Source organism: Rhinopithecus bieti, unplaced genomic scaffold (assembly GCF_001698545.2).
Source record: "Rhinopithecus bieti isolate Rb0 unplaced genomic scaffold, ASM169854v2 scaffold_3856, whole genome shotgun sequence".
Taxonomy (NCBI): Eukaryota; Metazoa; Chordata; class Mammalia; order Primates; family Cercopithecidae; genus Rhinopithecus; species Rhinopithecus bieti.
Window position 1 is genome coordinate 3,218,864 of NW_016804410.1, and position 17,664 is coordinate 3,236,527.

The 17,664-nt window shown below is 40.9% G+C and overlaps 1 protein-coding gene and 1 long non-coding RNA gene across 5 annotated transcripts in view; one reads left to right on the forward strand and one right to left on the reverse strand.

Moving 5' to 3' along the window:
* Positions 1 to 17,664, forward strand: part of DLGAP1 (DLG associated protein 1) — an 830,806-nt gene that overhangs the window by 476,305 nt on the left and 336,837 nt on the right. The gene's annotated exons all lie outside the window — the stretch shown is intronic.
* The window catches only part of LOC108526917 (uncharacterized), a 54,337-nt gene that overhangs the window by 23,236 nt on the left and 13,437 nt on the right, over positions 1 to 17,664 (reverse strand). Inside the window, exon 2 of the long non-coding RNA XR_001884637.1 lies at positions 120 to 231. This is a non-coding gene — a long non-coding RNA (uncharacterized LOC108526917). The remainder of the gene's footprint in view (positions 1 to 119; positions 232 to 17,664) is intronic.

The window sequence follows — 17,664 nt, forward strand, 5'->3', positions numbered from 1 at the left end:
AATTTATTCTGTTTCTTTTCTTTTTTCTAAGAGTCCTCTCCATTATTCAAAAGAAGCCTGTCTTATCTTGTTTCCAAACTCCTTTTCCCTTTCTTTCCCCTGTGCTGTTGATTTCCTACCTTCTTCCCACTTGAGTCGCCGGTGCAAGAGGGGGGTTCCTGCTTGAGTACCCACATCAGTAGGTTTTGTCTCCTCATCTGCTTGTCTTCTGAAGATAAATCGTTGGCAGAACTGAAAAAAAAAAAAATCATGGAATGGCTTTTTTACATTTCTGCCAGGGGGAGGCTATTTTGTAATCTTTTTGCAGCCTTCCTGTGCACAACCCAATCCCAAGCCGACTTGATTATCTCCTTAACTGTTTAGAGCAAAATTTAAAACTGGATTTTGTTACCTGCCCCAGAAGCAGATGCAACGTTGCTGAGTTGTCTTGTGAATTGCCAGGGTTCCTTTTCTTTTACAGACAGATCTGAAAGATCTTCCAGGGATCCCTGTTAGCTAAATAGTCTTGATGGTTATTACAGAGAAGTTGTAATTCTTTTTGAAAGTATTTATGCACTCATCCATGCCAATATTTACAGTTCAGTTGATTTTTCCAGGTTGTATAAGTTGCTAACAATGGAACTCCATTTATTTATTAATTAATTAATTAATTTATTTATTTAGAGACAGGATCTGGCTCTGTCACCAGGCTGGAGTACAGTCACATAATCATGGCTCACTGCAGCCTCCGCCTCTCAGGCTCAAGTGATCCTCCCGCCTTAGCCTCCCCAGTAGCTGAGACTACAGTTGTGCACCACCACACCTGGCTAATTTTTGTAGAAAACAGATTTCACCGTGTTGCTCAGGCTGGTCTGGAACTCCTGGACTCAAGCATTCTACCCGCCTCAGCCTCCCAAAGTGTTGGGATTATAGGCATAAACCACCATACCCAGCTGAGACTCCATTTAAATAGGTGGCTTTCATTTGAATTATTAATTTTGATAAAGAGAAGAGAAAAGCTGATAGATCAGTGTTTAAAAATCATTTTATGAACTAAGTTCAAAAGAACAACTAGGGCCTCCAGACTTCCCTACTTTACAAAGTAATGGCCTGGCCGAGGATGTTCCAAACAAGAAATCTTTTCAAACTGTGATTTAAATCATTCAAATAGGGAGACCAAGATGAGTAAACCAATATAATGAGGCAGACTAAGTAGGAGATTTTTAATGAACATTTTCAAGGCACAGGGAAAGAAAGCACAAAGAGTAAAAGGATTTTTCTGCACATACTGTCTTATTAATCTAGATTTAGCTTGTTTATTGTGGAACTATGTGATTGGGTTAGCCATCAGGGGAGAAAAGTACTCTATGATGTAAAAGCTCAGTCTCCAGAGATAAAAAAATCTCTTCAATTTGCCATTTTTCAAAGTATCACAAAGAAATCCATTTTTCCGTGGTCTTCAATAAAGAAAGCGTGTCAAGGCAAGACACACGCTTAAAAAAGAAGTCAACATGGCTAGTTACAATGGGATAAGTAACAGCTACACTTAAAAATTCTATATGTAATGTAGTTTTCTTTTTGTGTGGAAAAGGGTAGGACAAGATATGAGATTCCTGGCCTGGAGAGTGGGCGAGGTATTAATATATTAAAGCAGGAATGTCTGAAACATGCATTGTGTATTTTCTGCTGTCTCAGCCCAAATCAGGCATAGCTCTGGGGAGAAGGGAGAAGGGCAATACCAACCAAAAACTATCTCTGTGATTCTTCAGGCTGCTTGGGCAGTCAGCCTCCAGAAGAGACCTCACTCAGCTTTGGGTCATCCAGGCACACCGGCCACTCGCCACCTCTGTGATATTATTTCAAGGATGCCAGCCCCCAGGTTCCCACCACTGCCACTGGCCAATATCTGAAATTCCCCTGACAGAGCTTCCTCATTAACATAAGGCTTTGACTCCAGACATAAACCAACCATGTCTCTTACCCTTTTCCTTGAACTCTATCCTCCCACCCAAAATACAGACAGGAGATGAACAAATACAAATATATAAGAATTCTATTTAATTCTAATCATTTCAATATTTATTGAAAAAGTCTGAGCAAGACATCAGTAGAAAACTATAAAATCTCGGAACGGACTGGTGCTTTAGAGATACAAGAAATGAGGTCTTTTGTTTCTTAACTTCAAGTCAAGACTGACAAGTTAACGTCTGTTTTAGGGATCATTAAGACAAAATAGTTGAAGTCTTGGATGGATAGTTAATGCTGCATAAAGCTCATCTGGTGAAGCTACACATCCTGTTTGGATTCATCTGTCATCCCTGACGAGTTATCATACAATGACTGTGTAGATACAGCCTCAGTGTGGATAGCTCAGTGGACAGGAAGTCTTCCTTCTCTTCATTGACACACAGCCTCCTGAGCCTGCCTAACACCAGCTCTGTTCCTGCCTGTAAGGGCTACAGGAATTAGTGGAATCTCTCTCCCCTGTGCTTTGCCACTTTATTAAAACACAGGAACCCTCAGAACCTTCTCCTCCTCATCCCTTGCAGCTTTACTTTCTCACATGATATAGTTCCCATTTCCCAACTCTGCTGGACTCACTGAGAAAAGACAATGCCGTCCACCAGCAAGGACCCAAGTTAGGCTGTTCCAGGGAACCAGTGAACCATGGCCGGCAACTCACTTCCGTCCAGGAGCACAGGGACCAGGCCCTGGGAGGGAGAAGCACAAGATCCCGAGCAACCCAGTGCCTCGGAAGCACAGCAGTGGAGGCAGGAGGGAGTAGGCAGGGCCCATGATGTCTTCCATAAACTCATGTTCCGGAAAAGGACAGTCATGAGGAATTTCATGCTCAGATTTGCATTCAGCTGTTTATCCCAGTTAAGCCATGGCAGTCAGGAGCTGTAGCTCAGGAAATGTCTGAGCACATTTACAGCTACCCAGAGCCACAGCCACGGACTGGCATTAGAAACTGATTTCCAGGTCTGGTTGAAAATGAAGAAACAAACAGTATAAGCTAGAAGTCCCCAACCCCCAGGCCACAGACTGATACTCATACAGTACACAGTGCATCTTTCAGACATTCCTGTAGTATGGGTCCCTGGCCTGTTAGGAACCGGGCTGCACGGCAGGTGAGTGGAAGCTTCATCGGTATTTACAGCCGCTGCCCATCATTTGCATTACTGCCTGAGCTCCACCTCCTGTCAGATCAGTGACATCATTAAATTGTCATAGGAGCACCAACCCTATTGTGAACTGTGCCTGCAAGGGATCTAGGTTGCACGCTGCTTGTGAGAATCTAATGCCTGATGATCTGAGGTGGAGCTGAGGTCGTGATGCAGTCACTGGGCAGTGGATGCAAATACAGATTAACATCAGCAGAGAGGTTTGACTGTGCAGAGGCCATAATAAATCAATTACTTACAGGCTCTTATCAAAATCCTATCCATGTGTGGCAAGTGACAATTAAGCTGCCTCTGGTGGCAGGCTTTATAGTGGCAGGTAAGTTGATGTACTTCAATTGTATAGCTGCATCTAGTGTCCTTAAACGTATGTTTGAGAGAACTTCAAATCCCCATACGTTCTGGGTTAAAGTCAAGGTGGAATATCCCGAGATTGCAGTGACAGCAACCAAACGAGATTGCAGAGTGACCTGGACATAAGCAACACACTTCGGTGTCACTGTCTCCCATCACCCCCAGATGGGACCATCTAGTTGCAGGAAAACAAGCTCAGGGCTCCCATTGAGTTGTATAATTATTCCATTACATATTACAATGTAATAATAGAAATAAAGTGCACAATAATAAATGGGCTTAAATCATCCCAAAACCATCCCCCGCCCTGGTCCATAGAAAAACTGTCTTCCATGAAACCAGTCCCTGGTGCCAAAAAAGTTGGGGACCACTGATATAAGCCACAGAGAAAGTACATACATAGTCTAATGTATAATTTATAAAGTATAGTACATACTGTTAATCTAATGATTTCGAGATAAAATCCAAATGTTAAAGACAAAACGCTCTTTAAAATATGCATAGAAATCTGTCATTGGAGCATATAAGAAAGACAATATCACGATTACATTTCATTAAATAGTCATTGTAGGACTGTTAGCTTTGAATAAATTATAACCTCAAACGTATCTAAGAAAATTATAAAAGTGAAAATAAATATATCTGAACATACACTTTTTGGACTTTAATAACTGTAAAAATAATTATAGGCATAGTTGTGTGGGTGAAGTGAGTTCAAACACGCAAAGCGCTTAGAACAATGCCTGGTGCCGAGTAGGCCCAATGTAGCTATTTGCTCTTGGTAGACAGATGCCATGCGTTCTGTTAATTGTAGTCATAATTGAATTTTACAGTTTTTAGACAGGATGAAGGATTAGTGCTCATTGTAGCCAGTGGTTGTTGTTTTTTTTTTTTCTAAACTTTTTTTTTAGCAGCAAAATTCAGTTTTCAAACTCCTTTCTCCAAATAATCGAGGAAATGGGGACCCCAGTGAGTAGGCCTGGAGGAGGAGCTGCTCTGCCTGAAGTGGGGCCAGATTTCTATCCATCAGCAATCTCCCCTTTGGAACCCAGTCTGAACCCTAAGCCAAGGCACTCTACCAGTTGACAGATGAGGAAAATAAACCCCAGGGAGGTAAATAAACCGAGGGAGGTAAATGCTCTCATTCTCAAAGCTAGCACAGTCAGATTGCTTTCCAGAAAATAATTAATACCTAATATACCTGGAAACAAGCGCTATTTGTAGGGTGATATTCAAGATATTTAACCAGTGTTCAATCAAAATGGCTCTGCATAGTCAGAGCCTCATCCTGTGTTGGGCATTAACTAAATCATAGGACGTTTTTGTGGGAGGCAGGGTGTCAGCGTTGAAGGGTTCAGTATCCGGGGGGCTCAGGACAATAGGTAATTACCAACTGATATAAAAGTGATTTTAATGAAGTACAATCATACCAAATGGGTACCAGCTAAATGTCAGCCCTGGGCGTTTGAAAATGTCCTCCGCAGGCTAGAAAAAATCCACATTGGATTGGAATCCTGCTGAGAATAGCTACACTATATATGGAACTCTGGAGACTATATCTGTTTCTTCCCATTTGGTCTTTCTAGAAATCAAAGTTCTCCTCTGGACTCTTCCAAAACATTTAGACATTTACTGGCTTCCAAAAGAAGGAACTCATGGTAATATTGACCAGTTTTAAAGAAAATAAAAGTATGAAACCCGGCATGGTAGTACAGAGGTGGAATCCCACATATTTGGAAGACTTAGGCTAGAAGATGGCTTGAGGCCATAAGTTCGAGACCAGCTCGAGCAACATGGCAAGACCTCATCTTTTTTTTTTTTTTGAGACGGAGTCTTGCTCTTTCGCCCAGGCTGGCCGGATCTCAGCTCACTGCAAGCTCCGCCTCCTGGGTTCACGCCACTCTCCTGCTTCAGCCTCCCGAGTAGTTGGGACTACAGGCGCCCACCACCTCGCCCGGCTAGTTTTTTGTATTTTTTAGTAGAGACAGGGTTTCACCGTGTTAGCAGCCAGGATGGTCTCGATCTCCTGACCTCATGATCCGCCCGTCTCTGCCTCCCAAAGTGCTGGGATTACAGGCTTGAGCCACCGCGCCCGGCCTAGACCTCATCTTTAAGAAAAAGTTAAATCAAAATAAAGTTTTAAAAATATGTGAGTCGTTGCTTTGTAACTTCAACTTATTCAAAATAAGTTGAAGAATAGAAAGTGATAGCTGAATGCCACTAATTGTAGAGGTTGATCTGTGTCTCCATATTTACAAAAGGATTTATAAGAATACTTGTCATTTGCTTCCACTTATGAAAATAAATGGCTTCTGCCAGAGGTCTTGACGCAGACTATCTACCTGCATAAGAAACGTTCGATGGTGACAGAAGGGAAAAAAAGAACAAAGCCCTGCCAGGTGCCCCAGTGGGAAAATTGGTACATTGGGTTTGAATGGGAAGAGGGAGGATGTTCCAGAGGTGTGTGGGGAGAGATGGGAATAGAAAATGAAGGACTGTGGTGTTACAAGAACAATCAGAGCATATACAGACACCTTATGAATTTGAGCTAGGATGACTTTCTGCTGCATCACGGAGTTTAGATTCCCTATGTCAAAGGCAGATCTGTATCTCTTTTGTATTCCAGAAAAGTACCTGCACATCACTTTTCTGGCTCTTGGGGGAGGGAGAGAGGCATGGGAGAAAATTCATTTAAGTGTATGCCTTAAAGTGAAGTGCATTTGGCTAATGAGTAAGCAGCTGTTTAGTTAAGCAAATGACTCATACTGGGGTATTTATAGAGCACAACTATTTTTCAAGCCTGTACAAATTTAAAAGAAGTTTCCCTGTAACCCCAAAGCAGATGTTTCTACATTTATGAACAAAGTACTACTGAACAGTAAACCCATCCTTCAGGTTTGTCAATGCATCTATTAAAACATACGTTAGTCTTCCTAGGAAGTACCTATCTCTTCACTGAACAGAGAACATTAATAGAGTATTTATTTTGTTCTATGTTAAAAAAAGAAAAGAAAAAGTAAGTCAAAGGCCCAGCCTTTAAGAAGTAAAGTCTGATCGGAAAGTTACATCATATGCCCAAAAAATACAGCAAATAATGAAAAGTGAGATTCAAAAATGAGAACCACCGGAGTTCCATGAGCTGTAATTAGCTTAACTTTTTATTTGCTTATAACTTAATAGCTAATAGCTAATATTTTTTCAGAGCTTAGTATGAGCCAGGTCTGGAGCATTTGAGTCCTCTTGTTGAAAAAGTCTGTTTTCCAAAGAGACTTTAAAATGGAACTGAAAGCAATAACATAAATCACATCAAGAAGAGAGGGAGACAGTATGACACTGGGGCATCACATGTGGCTCGGAGGTTCTTGCTAATCAAGTAGAAAGGCGACCAGGATATGTTAGAGGAACTCAAGGAGACAGATGCATGTGGCTGGTGTCCTTGAATAAGGGTTCACACAGTCATGAGATGTGAAATTACCTTTGAAGAATGGGTTAGGATTAGATAAACACAAGCGATTTCCAAGAAGCGACAATGGCTTGAGCAAAAACAATGAGGGCGGAAATAAGACATCGCTGAGTGAACACAAGGTTGGGATCGGTCAATAAACCTGTCTGAATGGAGGGCACAGGCAGGGGACAATGGTGAAGAGTGGTCAGGAATCAAATATGCCAGGGCCTTCAGAACGGGCTGAACTCTGTGGGCAAAAGAAAGGCCCAAACACCGAGATGGACTAGCAGGGGAAAGATGAACCTGGGCTGGTGAGACATGCATGTGACAAGGCAGGACTAGGGGCAGGGGGATTCAGTTAGGAGTTGACTGCGGACTGGCAGTCAAATAGGCCTCAGCCGAGGTTGAGGCTGAGTAAATGCCAAAGAAGTGAACATGAAGGAATGGCAAGGAAAGGGGATGACTGCTTGGCTGCGAGAAGCATCAGGAAAGAACGTTAAAGATGGCTGTAGAGTCCCCAGCCTGGGTGGCAGGGTGAATGTGACAGGAGTACGTCAGTCTCATCAGAAGAGGAATTGTTTTAGACACCTGGAGCTTAGCGTGCTGTCAGAACAGACAGGCGGTCTCAAGGCAGCCGAAAATGTGCACCTGAGACTTTGTCGGTCAGTGGAGACTTGGGATTTCCGTTTGAATGATCTAGCAAAGGGCAGACTTGGGTAGCTGAAGTGATATGACCTCTGAGACCTTGTGGAGACAGAAGCCATCCTGAGTCAGGGGAGACCATTGGAGGGACCTGCCCTCAGAAGGGATTTGGTTTTCTCAGGCCACCAGGAGAAGGGACAACAGACTGGCAGCTGAAAAAACAGAAATTGACGTCCTGACAGTTCTAGAGGCTGAAATCCGAGATGGAGGTGTAAGCAGGGTTGCTTTCTCCTTGGCTTGGATGGCCAGCTTCTCCCTGTGTCCTCACATGGTCATTCCTCCTTGTGTCTGTGTCCTCATCTCTTCTTATAAGAAATCCAGTCATATTGGATAAGGATTCACCCATATGGCCTTACTTTTACCTTAATCACCTCTTTAAAGAACCTGTCTCCAAACACACGTACATTCTGTAATAGTAGGGTTAGGGCTTCAACATGCATATTTTGGGGGGTGCAGCGAAACTCATATCAGAAGGTAAGAAAACTCATACATGGGAAGAGAATGAGCATTAGAGCTTAACCAGGCCGGGCGCGGTGACTCACGCCTGTAATCCCAGCACTGTGGGAGGCCGAGGCAGGCGGATCACGAGGTCAGGAGATCGAGACCACCCTGGCTAACATGGTGAAACTCTGTCTCTACTAAAAATACAAAAAATTATCCAGGCGTGGCAGCAGGCGCCTGTAGTCCCAGATACTCAGGAGGCTGAGGCAGGAGAATGGCGTGAACCTGGGAGGCAGAGCTTGCAGTGAGCAGAGATCACGCCACTGCACTCCAGCCTGGGTGACAGAGCAAGACTCTGTCCCCGCAGAACTACTGTCCCCCAAAAAAAAAAAAAAAAAAAAAAAAAAAAAAAGCTTAACCAGAAGCAAATGACCAGAGACCAATTAAACATCTCATATTGCATAATAAATAATATTGCAAAGTTAATTGCTCTTTTGTATCTTGTCAATTCCGTGTCATGGAGCACAGTGTGTGTATTGAGTCAAAGGTGACCTGATGAAGGCACATGTGCATGAATACATTTACCGAAGTAGCTGAGATGCATACATGACACAGAGACAGCGTGACTTTTAGAGGTAAACTTTTTAATGCCAACAAAACCTGCATCCTAAAAGCAAGGTAAAATCACAGTGACAAATGGTTAAGATCCTGTGTGCTTTGTCTTAGGATTTTCTGATTATTTTTTTCTCTTTCAAAAGACTACAAACTGGAGAAGTTCCAGAAGCTTTTCCATTCTGTGAGGATCTTTTATTTTCTCTTGTCTGTCCCCAAGAGCCTCTTTTTTTCTTCTTCCCATTATTTCTGACCAGATAGGCTCTCTGTGCCTGTCTTTTGTTGGGAAAGAAACCTCTACCACAAGTTGCAGTTCCATGTTCCCGGGGAGCATTTCAGTGGTAACTGCTGTCACTATAGGGGTGTTGTCTAAGAACCTGCCTAGCTGCAGTGGTCCTGCTGATGGTGTTATTTATCTCTCTAAACAATGCTCTAAATCATTGGAACGGGCTAATGATTAATTTTCCCATTCTGGGAAGTTTTACAAGTGCTTCTTTCATAATAGGAGAGTCTTTTTTAAACAGGGGCAATTTAGATTGGTTTGTTCTTGGAAGGAGGGTGGTGTATGAGGAATGCCATAATCTTACATTATGGTATTAATCATTCTTTGTTCAGTTTGTTCTTTTACAGGTTTAATCTTGCATTCAGTTTTGATAGAGAACATAAAGCATTTTTTTAACCTAATGATGTCTCAGGTAGTGGTGGTACTTGAGATGGCCCATTTTGTACATTACTTCATGGAAAATAGATTCTTGCCACCCCCAACAACTAGTGTGAGCTGGCAAGCCACAGATCCTTGGAGGCTTAGCTGCTTCCTCTGTTAAAAGCAGATACTGACACACAGTGAGTACATCAGGCAAATGAACTTTATCTGGGGAATGTTGAATTTAGGGTCATGTTAGAACATACAAATAAATTTGTCCCTAAAGTACTGTTTTGAGATTATATAAGTACCTGGCATAATTAAGTAATGGCAGTCACTATAATTATCATTATTAATTCAAGGTACCTTTGTCTTTTTCCTGATGGATAGCCCTTAAATTCTTACAAATACTAAATTAATGAGTAAGAAACAAATGTGCATATAATTTTGCTTTGAAATTTCAAATAAGGAAAATAAATCTAAAAAACAAATATTTTCTATATTCCTCTGACTCTGAAGAACCCCCCAAGAGAACCCTCTAATAAGTGTGTGTCTAATATTTTCTATAAGCAAGTTTTTTGGGAACCTTTGTTGCTGATATGTTATATAATTCCTCAGATACAAGCAATAGTGAAACCATTTTACTCTTTAGTCATCATATTAAGGTTTTAGTAATTATAGAAAATGACACTTAAGGAAAAAATTCAAAACAAATTTCATAAGATATATAAGCAATGATGGTTCATGTTTTGATTTGTCACCATTCTGTCACATTCTCAATTGAAATTTGTAAGTAATTGTTAATTACCTAAGTCTGCAACTCACAGTGCTAGAATGTTGTAGAATATACCAAGAAGTACAAAATGGGCTTCTTGCCATCACTGAGCTTCCAAACCAGCTGGAAAGAAAAGACAATGGTGAGGGGAAGAAGGGCTATAAATGGAATGAATGTCTTAAGGGCTTACCATGTGTCAGGCACATAGATAATAAGAACTTATCACAGGCCATTCCATGGAAACCTCACCAGGTGTCTGAGAGGTACCCCCATTGATGTTCAGAGAAGTTAATTACCAGCACCAAATCACAAGTCTGTCTGTCCTGCTCCAAAAGCAGCTGCATTTTCTATATTATAGAAAATAATATAGAAAATATTAATTGCAAAGTTAATCATTCACATTGTATCTTGTCAATTCCGTGTCATGGAGCACAGTATGTGTATTGAGTCAAAGGTAATCTGAAGAAGGCACACGTCCATGTATAAGTGTGCCGAAGTAGCTGAGATGCATACACGACATGGAGACAGTGTGACTTTTAGAGATAAACATTTTAATGACAACAGAATCTGCATCCTAAAAAACAAAGTGAAAACTCACAGTGAAAAATGGTTAAGATCCTGTATACTTTGTCTTAGGATTTTCTGATATTTTTTCTCTTTCCAAAGACTACAAACTGGAGAAATTTCAGAAGCTTTTCCATTGCATGAATATCTTTTTTTTTTTTTTCTTTTATCTGTCCCCAAGAGTCTCTTTTTTTTTTCTTCCTATTATTTCTGACCAGATAGGCTCTTTGTGCACTATTTTTTTATAGAAAATGCACTTTTACGCCGGGCGACAGTGGCTCAAGCCTGTAATCCCAGCACTTTTGGAGGCCGAGGCAGGCAATCACGAGGTCAGGAATCGGATCATTCTGGCTAACCGGTGAAACCCGGTCTCTACTAAAAAATACAAAAAAACTAGCCGGGCGAGGTGGCGGGCCTTGTAGTCCCAGGCTAACTCGGAGGCTGAGGCAGGAGATATGGCGTGAACTCCGGGAGGCGGAAGCTTGCAGTGAGCCGAGATCCGGCACTGCACTCCAGCCTGGGCGGACGAGCGAGACTCCGTCTCAAAAAAAAAACAAAAAAAAAGAAAATGCATTTTACTTTTACCCATCAGGAAAAGAAAGTTCAATAGTAACCAATAATATAATATAAAAAGTAGTCAGGATAACTACAGAAGACTCCTCATAAGGCAATAGCAATGAAAAGTGTGTGTTGTAGGAGATCAGAGGAGGGAAGAATCACTAGATTCAGATGATTGAGGAAATTCCTGTGAAAGAGAATCCACCACTATAGTTCATATACGTATAGATGGTACAGTACACCACAAATTCTGTATTATCCAGTTCAGGCCATCCTGGGACTCCCTGAAAAATAGTCAGTCAGTCCTTTATTTCAATCTCAAGCATTTTGTCCCAAGCCCTGCAGAATCTGAAGGGCACTGGAGATTTAGGGAGAGTTTTTCTCACCTACTCCACTCATTCTGTTGGTTGTCCCCAGTGTCCTGTTCTTAGCTATAGAGCCTTCTGGGGCATCACGTGACACCCCTTTACCTTGGGCAGAGAACATTCCCCAGAAACTCTTCTCTTCCTTTCCCTCCCTCTAAGGTCCTTAAATCTTTTTGCAAACTTTTAATTCCCTCGCCTCACAGCCCTGCCTCCTACATGTGTAACCTTAGCAGGAGCTGTGGTCTCCGCCAGGTCTGAACCCTTATGGGTCGGGATGAGGACGGAAGCCTTAGAGTACAGCATCAGAAGACACTCATACTTCCCTTGTGGGAACACAAATCTTTAGTCTCTTCTCCCCATGTCGAGTTATGCTGAAGTGTGTCCTTTTGCTTGCTAGCTTTGAATCAAATCACAAAGGTGACAGCGGAGCAAGTGCAGAGGAAAACCGAGTTTCTCACCAATAAAGTCCACTTTCATCTGATGGAGGCCAATATCTGGCGTTCTGCCCATACAAAACCGCAGGCCTTTGGAGACAAACATTTCTACTTTTTACATTCTCTCGCATTTTGAAGTTCCACTGTTTCCAATGTATTTGCTAACCATGCATTCTTTAAAAATGAGAATCTATACGAAAAAGAACTATGATCTTGTCTTTAAAAAGTGACCTTAGGGCATAAGTCCAAGAGATCTATTGAACAAGATGGTGACTATAGTTACTACAGATGCATTGTATACTTGAAAATTACTACAAGAGTAGAATTTTAAATATTCTCACCACAAATAAATGGCAAATCTATGAGGTAATAAATATGTTAATTAGCTTGATATATGTATGTGAATATATGATATGTGTATACATGTTTCAAAACATCATGTTGTATCCTATAAATATATACAATATTTATTTTTCAATTCAAAAAATAAATAAATTTGTAAAAGCGACCTGGAAAATGGGCAGTAATAAGCATATAGACAAACTATCGGGACCCTAGAGAGGGAACAGTGCAGTGAAAATTGCTGAGCGTTTTGTCTTTTTTCTTTCCAGAAAGGAGTAGGAAAGCTACATGGCAGGAACACCTGTACATCTAAGCAAAGCTCAGGTATCCAGCTAGGCTAGAGATGCCCTTCCTTTGCAAACACATTTAAATCACATTGAACAAAATTACTACGGGTAAAGATGAATATCCCACTTCATTTTGGACACAAATTATTATAATGCCGTAAGCACTTTCTGCTCCCACTCATCAAGTGCAGCTGCAAAGTCTGGTGTCTCTCCTGTGGCAGAGCCTTCCTCCTCTATGTTCCTGTTTGGAGCTGGGCTGCTCCTCCCAGGTCCTGCTTCCTCCACCCAGCCAAGACTCACTTGTGGCTGTAGGTGCTGCCTCCAGATAGGTCACTATGCCTGAGATGAGACCCCTGTAGCCTCTCCTCTCCTCCTTCCTACCATCTCTACCTCCCATTACCTTTTTCTTTTTTTTTTTTTTTTTTTACTTTTTTGTGTTTGTTTGTTTGAGATGAAGTCTTACTCTGTCACCCAGGCTGGAGCACAATGGCACTATCTCAGTTCACTGCAACCACCACCTTCTGGGTAAAAGGAGTTCTCTTGTCTCAGCCTCCCAAGTAGCTGGGATTACACGCATGTGCCACCACGCCTGGCTAATTTTTTTTGTATTTTTAGTAGAGATGGAGTTTCACCATGTTGGCCAGGCTGGTCTCAAACTCCTGACCTCCAGTGATCCACTTGCCTTGACTTTGCAAAGTGCTGGGATTACAGGTGTGAGCCACTGCACCTGGCCATATTTTTACTTTTAATTGACAAATAATAATTGTGTATTTATTATTATTTGTCAATTATTATTATTTGTCAATAAAAGAATTGTTATCGTGGGGTACAATGTGATGTTTTGATCTACGTATAGAAGGATTCAATCAAGCTAATTAACATATCTGTCATCTCCCAATTTATCATTTTTTGTGGTAACAACATTAAAAATCTATTTTAGCAATATTGAAACAAACATTATGCTTAACTGTGGTTACCATGCAGGGTAACAGTTGCAGTGTAACAGTTGCAGTGTAATAGTCTAACTGAAACTTTGTACACTTCGACCAACATCTTTTCTTTCCCCATGTCTTCCTCTCCTCTCCAGCCTCGCCTCAGGTGACCGACTTTCTACTTACTCTAAGAGATACGCTTTTCAAAAATCCACATATAAGTGAGTTAATACAGTACAGTCATGTGTCACTTAATCATGGGAGTACATTCTGAGAAATGCATCATTAGGTGATATCATGACTGAGTGAACATTGTAGAGTACAACTCTAGATGATAGAGCCTACCCCACAACTAGACTATATGGTTTAGCACATTGCTACTAGGCTGCAAACCTGTACACTTGGTACTGTGCTGAATAGTGTAGGCAATTGTAACACCACGGTAAATATTTGTGCATGTAAACACAGAAAAACATGGTAAAAAATAGGGCTTTATAGTCTTACGAGACCACCACTGTATATGCAGTGCAGTCTGTGGTTGACCGAAACATTATTATGTGGTACATGACCATAGTTGTTTTTCTGTGCCTGGCTTATTTCTTTTAGTGTAATGTCATGCAAGTTCATCCATGTGGGCAAATGACAGCATTTTCTTCTTTTTATGGCTTTGTAGTATTTCATTGTGTATATATACCACATTTTTTTAATTTATTTATCTGTTGATGGACACTTAGGTATGTCTTTATGACTCAATGTGGTCATTTCACCAGAGAAGTGGACTTACATACGTACACTTTCCACATACTCTTAATTCTTCCTCTAAAACCTCGCTAATGCTGTTCCCCCTCCTCTGCCTCTGTCCATCAAGATCTGTCCTATACAACAGAGTAAATTCCAGATAGAAGAAGTTAAGTGTGCAACATCAACCCATAAAAAACTAGGGGGGGAATTGAATCGTCTTCGAAAGTTCTAGACTGGGAAGAGCTTTGGAACAATAAAAGAAACCATAAAAGTGCGAATCAGGCTCTCTGCTCCTCCCATTTGATAGACAGCTATGTATTCTTATGTAAAACTAGCCATGTCCTTTGGACACCATGATAAAGTTGAAGGCCAGAGTAAACGAACTTGGTCGTATTGGGCACCTGGTCACCAGAACTGCTTTCACTCTGGTAAAGTGGATATTGTCACCATCAGTTACCCCTTCATTGACCTCAAGGACATGGTCTGCATGTTCCAGTATGATTCCACCCATGGCTAATTCCACAGCACCATCAAGACTGAGAATGGGAAGCTTGTTATCAATGAAAATTACATCACTCATCGTCCAAGGCGAGATGCCACCAAAATTAAATGAGGTGATCCTGAAACTGAGTACGCCGTGGAGTCCACTGGTGTCTTCACGACCATGGAGAAGACTGGGGCTCACTTGCGGGGGATACCAAAAGGGTCATCATCTCTGCCCCCTCTGCTGATGGGCATGAACGATGAGAAGTATGAAAACAGCCTCAAGACCATCAGCAATGCCTCCTGTGCCACCAGCTGCTTTGCCCCCCACTAGCCAAGGTCATCCATGACAACTTTGGAATCGTGGAAGGACTCATGACCACGGTCCACGCCATTACCGCCCCCAGAAAACTGTGGATGGCCCCTCCAAGAAACTGGTGTGACAGCCACAGGGCTCTCCAGAACATCATCCCTGTATCCACTGGTGCTACCAAGGCTGTAGGCAAGGTCATCCTGAAACTGAATAGAAAGCTTACTGGCATGGCCTTCCTTGTCTTCACCACCAATGTGTTGGTCATGGACCTGACCTGCCAGATATGATGACATCAGGAAGGTGGTGAAGCAGGCATTGGAGGGGACCTTTGAGGGCATCCTGGGCTACACTGAGCACCAGGTTGTCTCCTCTGACTTTAACAGCAACACCCACTCTTCCACTTTCGATGCTGGGGTGGGCATTGTCCTTAACAACCACTTTGTCAAGCTTATTTCCTGGTATGACAATGAATTTGGCTACAGCAACAGTGTAGTAGACCTCATGGTCCACATGACTTCCAAGGAATAGCAGCCAGCTGGACACCAGCCCCAGCGAGAGCACGAGAGGAAGAGAGAGGCCCTCAACTGATGGGGAGTCACTGCCACACTCAGTCCGCCATAACATTGAGACTCTCCCCTCCTCACAGCTTCCATGCAGACCCCCTGAAGAGGGTGAGACCTAGGGAGCCCTACCTCATTGTGTACATCAATAAAGTCCCCTGTACTCAGCAAAAAAAAAAAAAAAAAAAAAAAGCAGAATAAACATAATTCGTTAACTAACATTTCAGCATTTTAATACAGTTTAAAAATAATAAGGCTGGGCTCAGTGACTCACACCTGTAATCCCAGCACTTTGAGAGGCCAAGACAAGCAGATCACTGGAAATCAGGAGTTCGATACCAGCCTAGGCAACATAGCAAAACCCTGTCTCTACTAAAAATACAAAAATTAGCTGAGAGTGGTGGCACATGCCTATGGTCCCAGCTACTCGGGAGACTGAAACAGGAGAATTGCTTGAGCCTGGGAGGCAGAGGTTGCGGTGAGCTGAGATGGCACCACTGCACTCTAGGCTGGGTGACAGAGTGAGACTCTGTCTTAAAATGAATAAAATAAATAAATAAACTGAGAAGAATCAACAAAAGCTATTAACAAATCAGCAGAAATTGTGTCAAGACAATTTTTAAAAGAGATCGTATAGCTACTAAAGAATCGTATTGAAACTTGTTAACAATTTAACCTTGTAATCTAAGATAAATGCAAATTTAAATCATGAGATATATTTTTTCTATTAAATTAACATATTTTTAAAATGATATGACTTAATCTTTGATGAGGGTGTGATGAGAATAATACCTTTATAACTTGCTGATAATGTTATAATTTAATACAGAGTTTTTGAAAATCAATTTGTCTTGTATATTAAATGCTAAAAATGGATTCATGCCTTTGACTCCATGATTTCATTACAGGACATTCTCCTAAGAAAATAATGTAAAAAGTCATAAGTACAAAGTTATAAGTACAAATAATTTAGCCTCAAATTATTTTGCAAATTAAAAAGAAATGAACAGAATAATTTTCTCCTTATATAGGTATAGATTTAAAAATTACAAAGGCTTCCCAGTAACATGAAGAAACTTAATACTATATAAAAATATGCAGGGAACAGAGAACACCAGAAGAAAAAATAACAGTGGTATGCTTAGGGTGTGAGAATTATGGGTGATATTTATTTCATTTTTTCTGTTCTCTATATTTTCCTTAATACATTTGTTATTATGGTAATATGTATAACATAAAATTTTCCCTTTTAACCATTTTTTTTTTTTTTTTTTTTTTTTTTTTTTTGCCTTTTTTCCTTGAAATGGGATGTTAGAGTTTAGATTATTGCTGTCAGGTTAAAAAAAAAATTGAAACTAATTAAAAGTTGATAGCTTAAACATTGACTCCTACCCATTGAGTGCCCTTTATATATGTAATTACAGTGTTTACATATATACACAAATACAACATTGTGTTTACATGTATACATGAAGTCATATGTAATACCCCAAATATACCCTCAATGAGAGGAAAAAGAAAATATTGAAAAGTTTCCCCAAATCTAAACCTTTTCTCACTGGAAGTTGAATGTTGCTGTGTACTTGTGTAATTAAGCCATCATAGCAAATTTTCTGCTACGGTAACATACTTGGACTACATGAAATGTTATTGCCAAGTTGATTTTACAAGGTTTTGACCTATTGACATGCTAAGATAGATGGTATGAGTCTTTTAAGTTCCATTACACAGGATTCAAGAACCCATCATCATTTAAAACAAGAGAATATTTTCCAGTTGGGCCATACACACACTGACTATTCTAACAGCAATATGAATGTTGAAGTGTATTTCTGAATTTTAAAACTCCAAAGTAATAAAGTTTACATTAAACAGATTTTCCTTTGATCTCTCTCTCTCTGCGTGTGCATATGTATGTGTGTGTCTGTACATATGTATATATATATATATAT